Here is a 15615-nt window from a genome sequence, read left to right on the forward strand (position 1 = left end):
CACATCAGAGAAATTTCTTGTTGCTACCTTGACCATTTTAATACGGTATCCTATAGTGTGTCCTTATTTCTCTTTTTCCTACATCCCTCTGGGGCGAGTGGCCTTTACAGCTCTGGACCCACATGTTCTAACTGGTACTGGGCTGCTATTTAGAATACAGGTGTTAATTATCTACTTAACAAATTGTAGCTGTTTACTTCCAACAGTAAATACAACTTTGTTTCTCCCAGTTAAGAACTGTTTTTCCTGCTGACTAGGGTTCCAAACCCCTATGACGTTCCCTCTCCTTTGCAAATAACATTAAATTCACTTTTGAAGGGAATCTATGTTATGGCTCCTTGAGTGTTCTCAACTCTGCCTCTCATTAAAGACCGGACCCTTTCATTGAATAATACAACCAAATTGTATTAATTTCCTAGGGCTTCTGTAACAAACTACCACAAACTGGGTGACCAAAAACGACAGAAGTTTATTCTCTCCTAGTTCTGGAGGCTAGAAGTCTGAAATCAAGGTGTCTGAAGGCGCTAAAGAGGAATCCTTCCTTGCCTCTCCCTAGCTTTTGACGGCTGCTATCAGTTCTTGGAATTCATCACCTTATAGCTGCACCACTCAATCTCCGCCTCTGTGGTCACATGGCCATCTTCCCTCTGTGTGTGTCTCTCTGGATTTCTTCTAAGGACACCAGCTATTGGATTGAGGGTCCACCCTAGTTGAATATGACCCCATCTTAACTAATTACATTTGCAAAGACTGTTTCCAAATAAGCTCGTATTCTGAGGTCCTGGGTATACATGAAATTCAGGGGACACTATCAACCCGGTATGCTGACTTTTCCAAAGGACTAGATATTTATCTCTATCAAACTTACCAGTCAGCAACATTTACAGACATGGGCTAAATGGCAATTTCATAGGAAGGAATGTGCTAACTTCAAACAAGAAATTGTAAGAATAGAGTTCTTCTACCTCTAACATTATATACTAGTTAATAATTCTGCCCCAAACTCTACAGTCCATGTTTTTTTAAATGCACTTAGATCATAAAAATATTGGCATTTCTATAGAACGCTATAACTTCCAAAACACTTTCACGTGCATTATGTCATTTCCTCATCACTACAACCTAGTAATGTAAACGAACTTGTCATGATTAGCCCCAGTCTATACTTGGAGAAATTAAGGCTCCATGTCTTGACTCAGGTCGTGCAGTTAATTTTGTAATGCAGACCCGGGAGGAAGGTCACGTGATCTGACTCTTCACCCAGCATTCTTTCTACTGCCAAGTATGTGAAAGTGTTTAAAGTAGTGACTGGGAGAGCAAGGAAGTCTGGGTGAAGAGGTCTGGGTGGGAGTAGAGACCACTTCCCCATCATCTGTGAAGCTTTTTTCTAGCTAACTACATCCACGACCCTAGAATCTCTGAACAGTGCTGAAAATCCCCACAAGGCCTAACAACACACCCCTGCTTCCAAAACTGAGATCCACTGGTTAAAAATCTACAGAAGAGCCTCCTAAGCTGATTTTTTTTAATTTAATTGTACGGATTTGTGTCTGAGGTCAGAGCTTCTCAAACTTAAATGTGCGTATGAATCACTTGGGAATCTTGTGAAAATAAGTTCTGATTCAGTGGACCTTTTGGATGGAGCCTGAGATTCTGCATCTCCAGTAATCTCCAAGGTGATGCTGCTGATTCGTGGACCACATTTTGATTGATAAGCTCTGAAGTAGCCTTCATGATAGAACCCAGGAAGGACTCTATACAGATAACAGGATGAGTCTATGTGATTGTAGAAAATGTCCACATCCGACAGCTATAAACAGCAGGACCTCTCTGCCCAATTAAACACCTCCTTAATCCCTAATAAGAACAGATGTGCTTGAGCGCATTTAAATCATGGGTCTCCAATGGTTGCTGTCAAAACAAGCCAAACAGAAATCCATTCAAGGCCCTTGTTTGTGATGCTTGGCTTCAGGCCGTGAAGAACACCTGTCATCCATGCAACAGAAGCGTCCATGAGCTGCTGCTGCCCACTGGCCCAGGGACAGCACAGCAGCCTGCCCCCAGGAGCAGGTGAACCCCTCAAGTTCTCTGCAGTCACAGCTGGATTTGGCTCCCATCTAACCTTCCCCTTGGAAGAGCTGCTTCATTTCAGCATGACCCTCATAAGTCTTCTGTTTTCTGGCATTCCATAATGTCGTCTTAATGATGTTGACCCCAAAACTACTTTCTAGAAGAGGTTTACTGCAGAGATTCATTAAAAGGAAAAATAATGATGGCATTACAGCTTTTGTTGTTTTCTTTCTTTGAAGCTGCTGTGACAGTCTTTAGATATGGGGCTAATGGTGGAAATAAATCCTTGCAGTTCCCTGTTAATGGTGATTGATGAGGCCGACTAGGTGTCCAAGGAACACAGCCAGTTTTTAATGGCACGTTAATTCTGTAAATGTAGAAGACTTCCTTGCAGAAATTGGAAGTTGGAGTGGGTGAGAAATAATTCAACAAATGAGCATGCTTCTTTTTTTTTTAATAAAGTGAATGGTTTTTTATAAATTTATTTATTTTATTTTTGGCTGCATTGGGTCTTTGTTGCTGCGCGTGGGCTTTCTGTAGTTGCGGCGAGCGGGGGCTACTCTTCATTGTGGTGGAAGGGCTTCTCATTGCGGTGGCGTCTCTTGTTGCGGAGCATGGGCTCTAGGCACGCGGGCTCAGTAGTTGTGGCACGTGGGCTCAGTAGTTGTGGCTCACGGGCTCTAGAGCACAGGCTCGGTAGTTGTGGCGCACGGACTTAGTTGCTCCGCGGCATGTGGGATCTTCCCAGACCAGGGCTCGAACCCGTGTCCCCTGCATTGGCAGGTGGATTCTTAACCACTGAGCCACCAGGAAAGCCCCCATAAATGGGTTCTTAAACTAGTTTTTGCCCTGTGTGATTTCAGAATGTACACTTAGGGTAAAATTTTATAAAAGAAAATAGTTCTGGCAAATAATATAGTGTGTGTCTCATAATGTTTTCATGTACCAAGAAACTGGTGTTTAAGAGAAAAATTTGTCTGTTTCTATTTCAAAACCTAAAGTTCTGGGCTTCCCTGGTGGCGCAGTGGTTGGGAGTCCGCCTGCCGATGCAGGGGACACGGGTTCGTGCCCCGGTCCGGGAGGATCCCACATGCCGCAGAGCGACTGGGCCCGTGAGCCATGGCCGCTGAGCCTGCGTGTCCGGAGCCTGTGCTCCACAACGGGAGAGGCCACACAGTGAGAGGCCCGCGTACCACAAAAAAAAAACAAAAAACACCCTAAAGTTCTTATTGGAATTCTTTAATATGAGGAAATATCATTTTCAAAGACAAATTATGATTTATTTAAGTCAAGGATCACTCAGAGTTTCTACCTGTGTAAGATAATAATGGAGATCTGTCAAGGCTACTCAGTCTCCCTGATAAACTTAGTCATAAACATGGCAGAGTCCTAGAGTTCCCAACTGCACAGCAAGTAAGGTTGAAATTCCAGCTTATAGAGTGGTCCCTCGGCATCTGCGGGGGATTGGTTCCAGGACACCTACGGATACCAAAATCCATGAATGCGCCAGTCCCTTATATAAAATGGTGTAGTACAGCCGGCCCTCCCTATCTGGGGATGCAGGACCCGTGGATACAGAGGGCCGACTGTGAACATTTTTATAATCTCTTCCCTTCTTGCCCTTTCCTACTGTCCTTGCAATGGAAACTTCTCTTCTTGTCTTCATTTGCACCCCTACCCCTATCTGTCCCACACATCCTAGTTTGTGCTCTTCTAAATGCACATCTGAACATGTCATTCCCTTGCTTAAAATGTCTATGGCTTCTCCTCCTGACAGCAGTGTCCTCAAGCTTTAGCGAGCATCAGAATGACCTAGAGGGCTTGTGAAAACACAGGTAGCTGGGCCTCTCTCCAGAGCTTCTGATTCGATATATATGGAATGAGGCCTGCGAATTTGCATTTCTCACAAGTTACTACATAATGTTGATGCTTCTGGTCCAGGGACCACACTTTGAGGAAAACCCACCAAACTCTCCATTAATGCATCCAGCAGCCTTCAGGATTGGTCCATTGCCTCACTTCCCAGAAGCGCCCCACCCCCGCTCAGCTCTGTTCCTCCGCCCGCATCAGTCACACCAGACTCCTTGGGTCCCAGAAACCAGGGCTGTCGCAAGCTTGTGAAAGTTGTTTACTGCACAGATGACAGAGGCATCGTTCACATTCTAATCTCTTTATTGGTGCCCTCTGGAGCAGACCAGTGCACAGCCTGTACCCTTATATGCAGCAGCCCTGAAATCACCAGGGACTCCTATGGAGGACCCCAGTCAAACAAAATTACTTGGAACTTTCTGAGCAAACCACATAGTCTGGGCTTTGAAGCTTCACTTATCCTGAGAGGTCAGCCTATCGTGCCCATTAACCCCTTTTCTGTGTGGAAACTTCTACCCATCCTTTAAGGCCTCCCTCACAAAAAGAAGATTTATGATTAGAATTGTCCTGAGAGCAAGGAAACATTTTTCCAATAGGAAAAAGAAGGATGATAGAGCTGTAAATACTCCACTGTTCAAAATACTCTGTGTTCAGAATCTGTTTTTTCTCCCTCAGGTTTTCATGAATTATCTTTTCAAAGAACTAGAAAATTGAAGGAGAATAAGAAGGAGAAGAGAGCGGGAAGCTTCTTTTCATTTTCTTATTTTGTTTTAGGTCTTCACACATGTAAGATATTTATTTATATAGGCATGGTATTTTAACAAATTATACTTTAAATAAATATTAAATGCAACACTTGTAAGTTTACGCTTTTATGAAGTTTTTTGGTGACTTTCCTCTGATGCTTTACTTTTGGTTACATGGAACAGTGATTGTGTGTGTGTGTGTGTGTGTGTGTGTGTGTGTGTGTGTGTCTTTTTCATATTCTTTTTTATTGAAGTATAGTTGTATGTATATACTTTTTAATAGTTAACCTACACTATTGATTCTTCTCAGTGGCTTAACATTTATTGCACAAACCTGAATCCACCCATATCTATACAAGGAACTATCACTTTATTCACTGGTTGGATTAACTGAGGCGCCAAGTCATACTCAGCAAAAAGAAAAGTGATATAAAATGAATACAACACTTTTTTTAAGAAAATGTACCCTTCTGTGAAGGTGAAGCTGAAAGTTAATATGCAGTCAAAAGCAGGCTTCTCAAAGAATAAGGTAAAAAATTTTTTTAAAAGCAATCTGCTCAACATAATGAAAAAAAAACCAGAAAGGATTAATAAAATTACAGAGCTTAAACCAGGAAATGATTATTTTGCTGAAGTTGTAAAGTTGGTCTGTTATCACAAAATGGGATATTTGTAATATGAATTTCTGTCGTTAAAAAAGTCTATTGCTGGTTAAAGCTTTTTGGCTGACTTTGGACCATGTGGAAGCAAGAGAAAATGACTAGGAACCTATCTTATTATTCTTGGGTAATTAGAAAATACTTGGTTTCTTCAAGGTCTATTCTCCTTTCCTCCAGTCCCTTTTTATGGTTATTCATTTATTTAAAACAGATTTGCAAAGTGTCTGCTCTGTTTCTACTTATAGAAAATAGGTAGTCATTCCCTTCCATAATTCGAAAATCCTGTTTGAGAAACAAAACTATCTCCTATGAAACTGTCAAATGATTAGTTAAGAAGATTGTAAGGTTTTATGGGTGTAACAGATCAAAACTCTGGCCAACTGAAGCTAATACAGGGCGGGGGAGAGACAGCTTATTGGAAGGAACTGTTCCAAGGCAGAAATTGAGGGGCTTTGTCTGTCGCTCCTTCCTCTGGGACACTGCTATTAATGTGACTCCATCCAAGCAACTCCTAATCTCCAAGCCTCTCAGTTCAAACTTCAGGTTTGCAAGAGGAAGAGAAGCCAATGGGGCCAGCCTGGAGCAAGGATTGCCCCCTGGATCAACATTCCAAGGAGGTAAGGTTGCCAGATCAAATACAGAATGCCTAGTGAATTTCTTATAGACAACAAATACTTTGTTGTCTCATACAAAAATTTGATTCAGACTTAACTGGGCATCCTGTATCTTTATTTCCTAAATCTGGCAATCTTGCAAGGAGGCAGCTCTGTGAGTGCAGGCAAGGCTGCAAAGGGAGACCACGTGAGTAAATGCAAGAAGTGTGCGTGACACCTTCTGTGCATTTGGTAACCCAAGAAATAGAGGCTTCAGGCATTCAGAGGAGAGACGCCAGTGTCATCTGGAGTGCAAGGGAGGGCTTCCTGGAGAAGTGGCAGGATTGGGGCAGATAGAGGACAATGCGGGAGGCAGTGCCTGATGGAATGAAAAGGAATGACATGCCCAGGAAGCAGTGAGGGTCCCAGCCTGGCTGGAAGGGGGAATTCAAGCCAGTTCAACCACCAAGCATGAGTAAAAAGGAATGGAAAGATGAAACCGGCTGAAAAACACATGAAAGCATAACGGTCTTTACAAGGGTCTCAAAAGTTGAATCACTTACTGATTCCCCACCCACATTGAGGATGAGTCCCACTGGCACATAATTAACAAACCCTTTATGTGGTTTTCGAGAGTAATATTTGTTGACCTTCATTTTCCACTTGCTCACCTTCCCTGAGTTCACTCAGCTCAGGTAAGTGGAAGATGCGGCATCTTAGGAGGTTGGCAGCTGTTAAGAAAAGTCCAACTTAGGGAATTCTTCTTGATTCATTTTGTACCAAGTAATAAAACTGTCTTTCCTTATGGCCCTCCAACTTATGCCATGCACATGAATACACTCTCTCTGTAGGATGTCAGAAGGACCACCATCTAGGCATTGGAGTCACACAAAGAATGAGGAACTTCTTACAGCTCAACAGGAATAGATGTATGATTTGGGAAGTTCTCGAATAATTATAACAATTAACATTTGGGGGGAATTCCCTGGCAGTCCAGTGGTTAAGACACTACGCACCCACTGCAGGGGGCACGGGTTCGAGCCCTTGTAGGGGAACTAAGATCCCGCATGCCATGTGGCGTGGCCAAATAAATAAATGAATAAATAAGTTTAAATAATTAACATTTTTTAGCACTCTACAGCTTGCAAAGTGCTATCATGTATTTTATCTTATTTGTTCTCGTATTAGAATTCTTCAGAGAAGTAGAACCAATAGAATATATATATATATACTCAGATTTTTCCATAACATCTTACAGAAAATCCGAACAAACTTTTTGGCCAACCCTATATATGTAAATGCATATATAGGGGTGTGTGTATTTATATACAGATATAGACAGACAGATAGACATCAAGGAGCTGGCCTCACACAATTGTGAGGACTGGCAAGTCTGAAATCCACAGGGCAAGACAGCAGGCTGAAAATTCAAGTTAAGAGTTGATGTTTCAATCTTGAGTTCAAAATCCACACAGCAGGACTTCCCTGGTGGCGCAGTAGTTAAGAATCCGACTGCCAATGCAGGGGACACGGATTCAATCCCTGAATCCGTGGATCCCACTTGCTGTGGAGCAACTAAGCCCATGCGCCATAATAACTGAGCATGCGCTCTAGAGCCCACGAGCCACAACTACTCAGCTCGCGCACCTAGAGCCTGTGCTCTGCAACAAGAGAAGCCACCGCGATGAGAAGCCTGCACACCGCAACAGAGAGTAGCCCCCGCTCGCTGCAACTAGAGAAAGCCTGCGTGCAGCAACGAAGACCCAATGCAGCCAAAAAAATAAATTAATTAATTAAAATTTTAAAAATAAATAAATAAAAGCAATGGCTTTAAAAAAAAAACCCAAATCTTAAAAAAAAAAAATAAAAAATTCCACAGAGCAGGCCAGGCAGACTGGAAACTCAGGAAAGGTTTCTGTGTGACAGTCTCGAGGCAGAATTGCTTCTTCTTTGGAAAACTTGTCGTCATCTTAAGACCTTCAACTGATTGGACGAGGCCCACCCACGTGATGGAGGATAATCTGCTTTACTCAAAGTCTACTGATTTAAACATTAATCACACCTAAAAAATACCTTCACAAGTTCCAGACTGCTGTTGGATGCAACAACTGGGCACCACAGCCTAGCCAAGTTGGCACATAAAATTAGCCAGCACAATCCTCAAAACAATGCTCTATAGGTAAGCAAAACAAGTCTTTATTTTCCACATTTTCTATATGGGAATAGTAAGCCCTAGAAAAAAGCTAGTTGTGGTGCCCAAGTCCTCAAAACTAATAGAATAATCAGAAGCAGGATTCAAACTCAGACTTGTCAACTCTAAGTCCCTTACTATTGCCTCCCCTCCACCCACCAGGTGCAGTAGAATCCCTGAATCTTTTGTTTCTTTATCTATAAAGTAAGACATGGCATACTTCAAGATTTCATCTAACTTGATTGTTCTATGATTTTTTTTTTTACATTCTAGGTATCAAGTTAAATGAAATCCTGTTCAAAGGATATACTCCACTAATTCTCTTTCTTGTGTCCTTCCCCCAAAATCTGTTATTCACACACTAAAGAGAAGAGTCTGAACATTGATGGTGTGCGTTCTTGGAGTTAGGCTGAGCAGTCTAAATAAAAGAGCCACAGTTCCTGCCCTTCAGGGGCCAATAGAGGCAGTAATGCCTGTGTTTCACCAAGCTTGGCCCATCTTCATTTTTACTCTCTGGCTCCTGAAGACTTTGTAAGAACAAATTACCTACAAAGAGGTTGTCTAATCACTGGAGTGGGTGTAAGATTAAAGGTGTCTCTATCTCACTGTTGCTCCTTTCTTTGCAGAGTTACTATGAATGAGATTAAAGTTCCCTTCACCAGCCTTCTACCTAATGACTTGCTTCCCCAAATCTAATCTTTTAAAATAAGAAATGTATCATGGATTGTGAAACGCAGCTTATTTCAGGAGATACCAAGAAAATATTACAACAGTATCTTTAGTCATAAGACAGCCAAAAACTCTCCTCTCAAAAAAATGGTTTCAGATCTGAGAATAAAAACCAAAAGAAAAATTCGATAGTATGCAGAACTGGATTGCTTCTCACATCCCACCCCATCCCAAATGAAAAGCATCATACAGGCTTCCAGCTGACATCTGCTTGTGTGTGGATGACTAAGTCTTTTGAAACCCCTCATTCAGCAGTCCACAGATGGGGGGTGGGGGTTGAATTTCTGGGCTCCTGTTATCCATGGGTCCAAAATAATTAAAAATCAACTGACCCTTTCAGTGATGCTCATTCTTTGCATGAGTCATGTGGTGCTAGCCCATAAGGGATTCATGCTTGTATATGCAAATCATCAGAGAACTTAAGCACAGAATCTCATTCGTCCTGGGAGGGCAAGGGGATATTTGTGAGAAGAAAGGGCTGATCGTCAACCAAGGGCCCCCAGCCTTAGAGGAGAGCATCATGGTTTCAAGGAATATGAGATATTAGGACTGCAAACAGTCCTAGATTATTCTTCCTTTGGTGCAAATCACAGGATTTATTTTCTGGTTTGCTGAGTCCAGTAGTCTTCTGGGAAACAGCTAGAAATAGAAGATAGGTAGATGAAAGTCATGATATTTTTACCTACTTCTCACTTCTTCCCTCAACAAATGGTTTGGACTTTGGCTTACAGGCTCAGAACTGTCATTGTGCTCTGTCCTTTTCCTGAAAATAGAAGAAGTTTCATGTTTCTAATAATGCTCATCACAGACCTTCCTGCCGACTTAAATAAGTTGATTCTCTCCTGCAAATTCTTATAATCACGTTTCCCCATGTTGTTTCCTATTGCTGACCAGGTTTTGTTTTTTTTAATGTACTATATTCCACTAAGAAGATAACACAGGAGTGCTATATAGTTAAGAGCTTATAAACTCACTCAGTTTCACCTCTCAGCACATACTTGTCAAAGAAGGAAGGAGAGTTTGGGGGAGATGAGAGAGAGAAAGTATCTGCACTGACCTCAGTGCAAGGCATCCAAGTTCCCATGTGTTTTGGGGGGGTACTGAAAGTTGGTGAATACAAAACAGATTATCACTCAGGAGGCCCAAGCTTGAAAACTTTCTGCATATTTTAAGACTCAAGGCAGGTCAGATTCACCCGAAGCGACCTCAGTCTACCTCTTTCTTTTTTAATTGTGATATAATTGACATATAACATTGATTTAATTTTAGGTGTACAGCATAATGATTTGATATCTGTCTATATTATGAAATGATTACCACAATGAGTTTAGTTAACATCCATCACTTCACATAGTAACAAAATGTTTTTCCTGTGATGCGACTTTTAAGATCTACTCTCTTCTACTCTATTAACCCATTGCTGTACATCCCCGGGACTCAATTTATTTTATTGTTGGAAGTTCATACCCTTTGACCAACCTCACCCATTCCGCCCACACACCCAGCCAACCTCAGTCCAGTTCTTAAATATTGGCAAACTAGATGGTTCAGTCCTAAGGCAGATAAGCTACAGTTATCTGGGTTTGGCATGCAAACCACTGGCGAGGGGAAACAATGTGCTTGAAAGTCTTTAAACTATGAACACGAAATAGGTCTCCAGTTGTATTTAAATGGGGGAGAAGCGGTTTGTGTTCATTATTCCCTCCCAACACTGACCAAAGGCTTTTTCCAGACGCAACTCCAGCACGTATAGTACTTTACATTTTACAGATGCTTCATGTGCTTGACCTAGTCTGGTCCTTAACAAGCCTCTCAGGCAGGTGAGGCAAATGGAAGGCACCTCATTTTGCAGATGAGGGCACTGATGTTTGCAGAGGAAACTGGCTTGTCCGCGTGGCCACGGAGGTAGGGCCATGGGTTTTATTTATTTTTTAACATCTTTATTGGAGTATAATTGCTTTACAATGGTAGGTTAGTTTCTGCTGTATAACAAAGTGAATCATCTATACATATACATATATCCCCATATCTCCTCCCTCTTGCGTCTCCCTCCCACCCTCCCTATCCCACCCCTCTAGGTGGTCACAAAGCACCGAGCTGATCTCCCTGTGCTATGTGGCTGCTTCCCACTAGCTATCTATTTTACATTTGATTGTGTATATATGGCCATGCCACTCTCTCACTTCGTCCCAGCTTACCCTTCCCCCTCCCTGTGTCCTCAAGTCCATTCTCTACGTCTGCATCTTTATACCTGTCCTGCCCCTAGGTTCTTCAGAACCTTTTTTTTTTTTTTAGATTCCAGATATATGTGTTAGCATATGGTATTTGTTTTTCTCTTTCTGACTTACTTCACTCTGTATGACAGTCTCTAGGTCCATCCACCTCACTATAAATAACTCAATTTTGTTTCTTTTTATGGCAGAGTAATATTCCATTGTATATTGTGCCACATCTTCTTTATCCATTCATCTGTCGATGGACACTTAGGTTGCTTCCATGTGCTGGCTATTGTAAATAGAGCTGCAGTGAACATTGTGGTACATGACTCTTTTTGAATCATGGTTTTCTCAGGGTATATGCCCAGTAGTGGGATTGCTGGGTCGTATGGTAGTTCTATTTTTAGTTTTTTAAGGAACCTCCATACTGTTCTCCATAGTGGCTGTATCAATTTACATTCCCACCAACAGTGCAAAAAGTTTCCCTTTTCTCCACACCCTCTCCAGCATTTATTGTTTGTAGATTTTTTGATGACGGCCATTCTGACCAGTGTGAGGTGATACCTCGTTGTAGTTTTGATTTGCATTTCTCTAATGATTAGTGATGTTGAACATCCTTTCATGTGTTTGTTGGCAATCTGTAGATCTTCTTTGGAGAAATGTCTATTTAGGTCATCTGCCCATTTTTGCATTGGGTTGTTTATTTTTTGGAAATTGAGCTGCATGAGCTGCTTGTAAATTTGGGGGATTAAATCCTTTGTCGGTTACTTCATTTGCAAATATTTTCTCCCATTCTGAGGGTTCTCTTTTCGTCTTGTTTGTGTTTTCCTTTGCTGTGCAAAAGCTTTTAAGTTTCATTAGGTCCCATTGGTTTATTTTTGTTTTTATTTCCGTTTCTCTAGGAGGTGGGTCAAAAAGGATCTTGCTGTGATTTATGTCATAGAGTGTTCTGCCTACGTTTTCAGTTTATTGGTTTATTTTTGTTTTGAGGTGCAGGTCCTGTCCCTATTCTTTTGTCTCTGTTTTTTCTTTTTTCTTTTACCCTACCCAGGTATGTGGGGAGTTTCTTGCCTTTTGGGAGGTCTGAGGTCTTCTGCCAGCATTCAGTAGCTGTTCTGTAGGAGTTGTTCCACGTGTAGATGTATTTCTGATGTATTTGTGGGGAGGAAGGTGATCTCCACGTCTTACTCCTCCACCATCTTGAAGGTCTCATCAGGCCATGTATTTTAATTCCTTGTCCTGTGTTCTTTCCACCACAAAACACCCACTATCTTCAAAAGATATAAAATCAACAAGTTGGTAAATAGGGGCAAATTTGCACCTGCCTTACTTCTCTCACAAACAGAAATCGATGCAACCAACTTTTGGGACCCAGTAATGCTAGTGCCAGGAGCCCTGTTCTTACCTCTGTGTGATCCTCTGAAATTCTGTGTCTAAGTGAAGAATTAAATCATTATCCAGGCAATGCAAAAGGGAAGAAAAGTGTTATCCAGAAAGAATGTCTATTTCCAGTAACTAAATGCTTGGAACATACAGAGTACGATGTTTTACAAAGCCTTCGCATTTGAATCTTTTATTTCTTAAGCAACAAAATTATATGTTGGCAATTCAACCAAAATGATGGGCTCAACTGTGACTTGTCCTTGGTTTGGTTTGCGGACGTGAATGGAATTAGCACAATGTTTTAGTTGAGAAAGAGACTCGCCATATGTTAGAGGTGAAAGGAACCTTGGAAATGATGTAATCCAAATTCCAAGGGGGTTGACGGATATCACCCAGGTAATTGTTTGGAATTTCCACTTCATTTGCAATATACAAACATAAGTCTATTTGCTGGAGCCGAAAAAGCCAGCTCTGGAGGCTGGTTATTAGAGGTGACAGGATTAAAAACCTAACTTGTGCATGGTTATAATAAATGAAGCAATACATAAATGCCATAAGGGTTTGCTGTACCAAAGTAAATATCCATGTTTAGAGATGTATCCTGTAGCTTAGAGCAAAATTTCACATTTGTTCTATTTATTGTGTTAAAAAAAAAACTCTACCATAAAACAATAACCTTGCATTTGGCTTATTGCATCACACATCATCCTTGGTATATATTGAATAATTTGTCTAAGGTGCTGTCTTTCTTGGAGAATTCCAAGTTTCACAAGATATTTAAAATAAACCATTCCTTTACATTGATAGCAAATGGGTTTTGACAGATTGAACATGAGACAGAAAAGAATGCACTGCAATACCTTATAGTTTAACATGAATGTGGGGTTGCTAAGGGCTTGAGTGATTGGATATTTTTTCTTGAGTAATTCCTTTTCTTCAAGAATGTCCTTCAAATCATGCTGTGCCCGTGCTAAATTTTCAGGTGTTAAAAGTAGCCATATTCATTAAGTTGCCATCAACCAGACCATAGACTAAGTCAGAACTATACAATGTTCATTATTTCCCAAAGTTACATACGAAAGTAAAATGACCTACAATCTCGGTCAGATTGTGGAGTCATGGAAAACGTGAAGGTCCACCTTGGATCGTCCGCTTTGTTCTTTGTCTAAAAGGTTGGAAGATAGTAGAATGGTTTCATTCGTATTTCTGCTTTTCTCTTGCTCTTGCCCTAAATAAAATGCATCCAAAACAGGCAGGTGAACAGATAAGAAGATATGGAAAATCTAGAATATAGATTATCAGCACAAGAATGCTGGCAGCAATCCCCGTACTTAAAATGCCCAAAGGTATATCAGGAACAGTGTGACCGTCTAGAAAATACAGAGGAACCTAGTTCCTTATGGTAAGAACATAAGAGTAAACGGAATCCGACCAATGCTTCCTAAGAATATTTAAGTGACAGAATATTGTAAATGTCCCCCTTCCATTGGCCCCTGAGGGTAAAGCTTTGAGGTGAGCATTCCCAACGTGTCCTTGATAAACCCTCTGAATCCATTATCCATGGGTTTATCTAAAACTTCTTGAGGGGATTTCTAACTTTAGCCTTCACAGTCTCTGGAGTAGATGAAGAGAACCTTTATTCTACTGTCATTCATTGATCCACATTTTTAAAGGAACTCCTGAAGTATACTCAGGTAAAAAGTACTTAGTTTTGTTTAAGAAAAAATTATAAAACACTAGTAATTCAGTACTGTTCTTTTTCTTTTTTTTTTAAATTTATTTATTTATTTTTGGCTGTGTTGGGTCTTCGTTTCTGTGCGAGGGCCTTCCCCAGCCGTGGCAAGCAGGGGCCACTCTTCATCGCGGTGCGCGGTCTTCTCACTATCGCGGCCTCTCTTGTTGCGGAGCACAGGCCCCAGACACGCAGGCTCAGCAGTTGTGGCTCACGGGCCCAGCTGCTCCGCGGCATGTGGGATCCTCACAGACCAGGGCTCGAACCCGTGTCCCCTGCATTAGCAGGCAGACCCTCAACCACTGCGCCACCAGGGAAGCCCCTCAGTACCGTTCTTTAAGCCCCTCAGTACCGTTCTTTCTTAAGTTAAGAAAACTTAAATCTTCACTTCATTTCTGCAGTGCATTCTGGAACAAACTATGGTTTTCACTCTAAAGTGATTTAAGAGGAAAGATGGGAGCTGGAAGAAACAGGAAGAAAAAACAATGAAAGGTATAAATGAGGCATAAGAGGAGAAAAGAGCAAGGGTAAAGAGAATAACCCAGAAGTAGAGAAACTCAGAAGGATAAAGAGGAGAGAAGTTCAGAAGTCCTGATGTCAGTTATAGATAATTTTTTCACAGTCTCATGTTTACTGAGATGTGTGGCCTCAGGATGTTTAACCATTGTCTACTGAATGCTGAATTTCTAACTTAAACAGTGTCAGGATACTTTTCTCAGAGCTACAGATAATAACAGTGATACCTCTTGAGGTCATTGGCAAAGGTCAGATGAAACCAAGCCAGACCTAACCTAGGTAAGAGAGGTTTCCTACTTCACCAAGAATCACGTGTTCCAGACGCACAATCTGTACTAAGCAAAGAAGTGCTTTATTCTGTTGCCCTCAAACCTTCATCTTCATGCTTTGCCTTATCAATCTAGAACACTGGGTTACAGTGAGGAAACCCCTGCTTAAGCTGTCTATACCCTGCATGGTTTTACAGATTTCCCACATACCTGTTCTTGGTCTTCGTCTTTCCAGACTGAAGTCCTGTTCATTTCAGCCTCTAACACTATGAGTAATTTTCATTTATTTAGTGATGTCTGTGTGCCGGGTAATCTTCACAACAGCCATGAAATAACTACGATCGTTGTCTTCATTCGACAGATCTGTAAACTGAGACATAGAGAGGTTAAGTAACTTGCCCAAAGTCACACAGTAAGCGATAAAGCCAAGCTCAGAGGTCAGAATGACTGACTCCAAAATTCAGTCACTGATCCTTTTTTTACTTCTTATTGAGCGCTTCCTCTCTCCTTCCACATCTGATATGGTGCAGCCCTGCCTCTGCCCCACGGGGATCCCTGAACCGAGATCACCATGGACAATCTTCAAGTTCTTTGTTCTGAAACCTTTCTCAACTGAATGAAGTTAGCTCATAACCCTCCTCT

The 15615-nt window shown here is 41.5% G+C and overlaps 1 protein-coding gene across 1 annotated transcript in view; it reads left to right on the forward strand.

Moving 5' to 3' along the window:
- The window catches only part of KCNB2 (potassium voltage-gated channel subfamily B member 2), a 396370-nt gene that overhangs the window by 377583 nt on the left and 3172 nt on the right, over positions 1-15615 (forward strand). The window lies entirely within an intron of this gene.

Source organism: Lagenorhynchus albirostris, chromosome 17 (genome assembly GCF_949774975.1).
Source record: "Lagenorhynchus albirostris chromosome 17, mLagAlb1.1, whole genome shotgun sequence".
Taxonomy (NCBI): Eukaryota; Metazoa; Chordata; class Mammalia; order Artiodactyla; family Delphinidae; genus Lagenorhynchus; species Lagenorhynchus albirostris.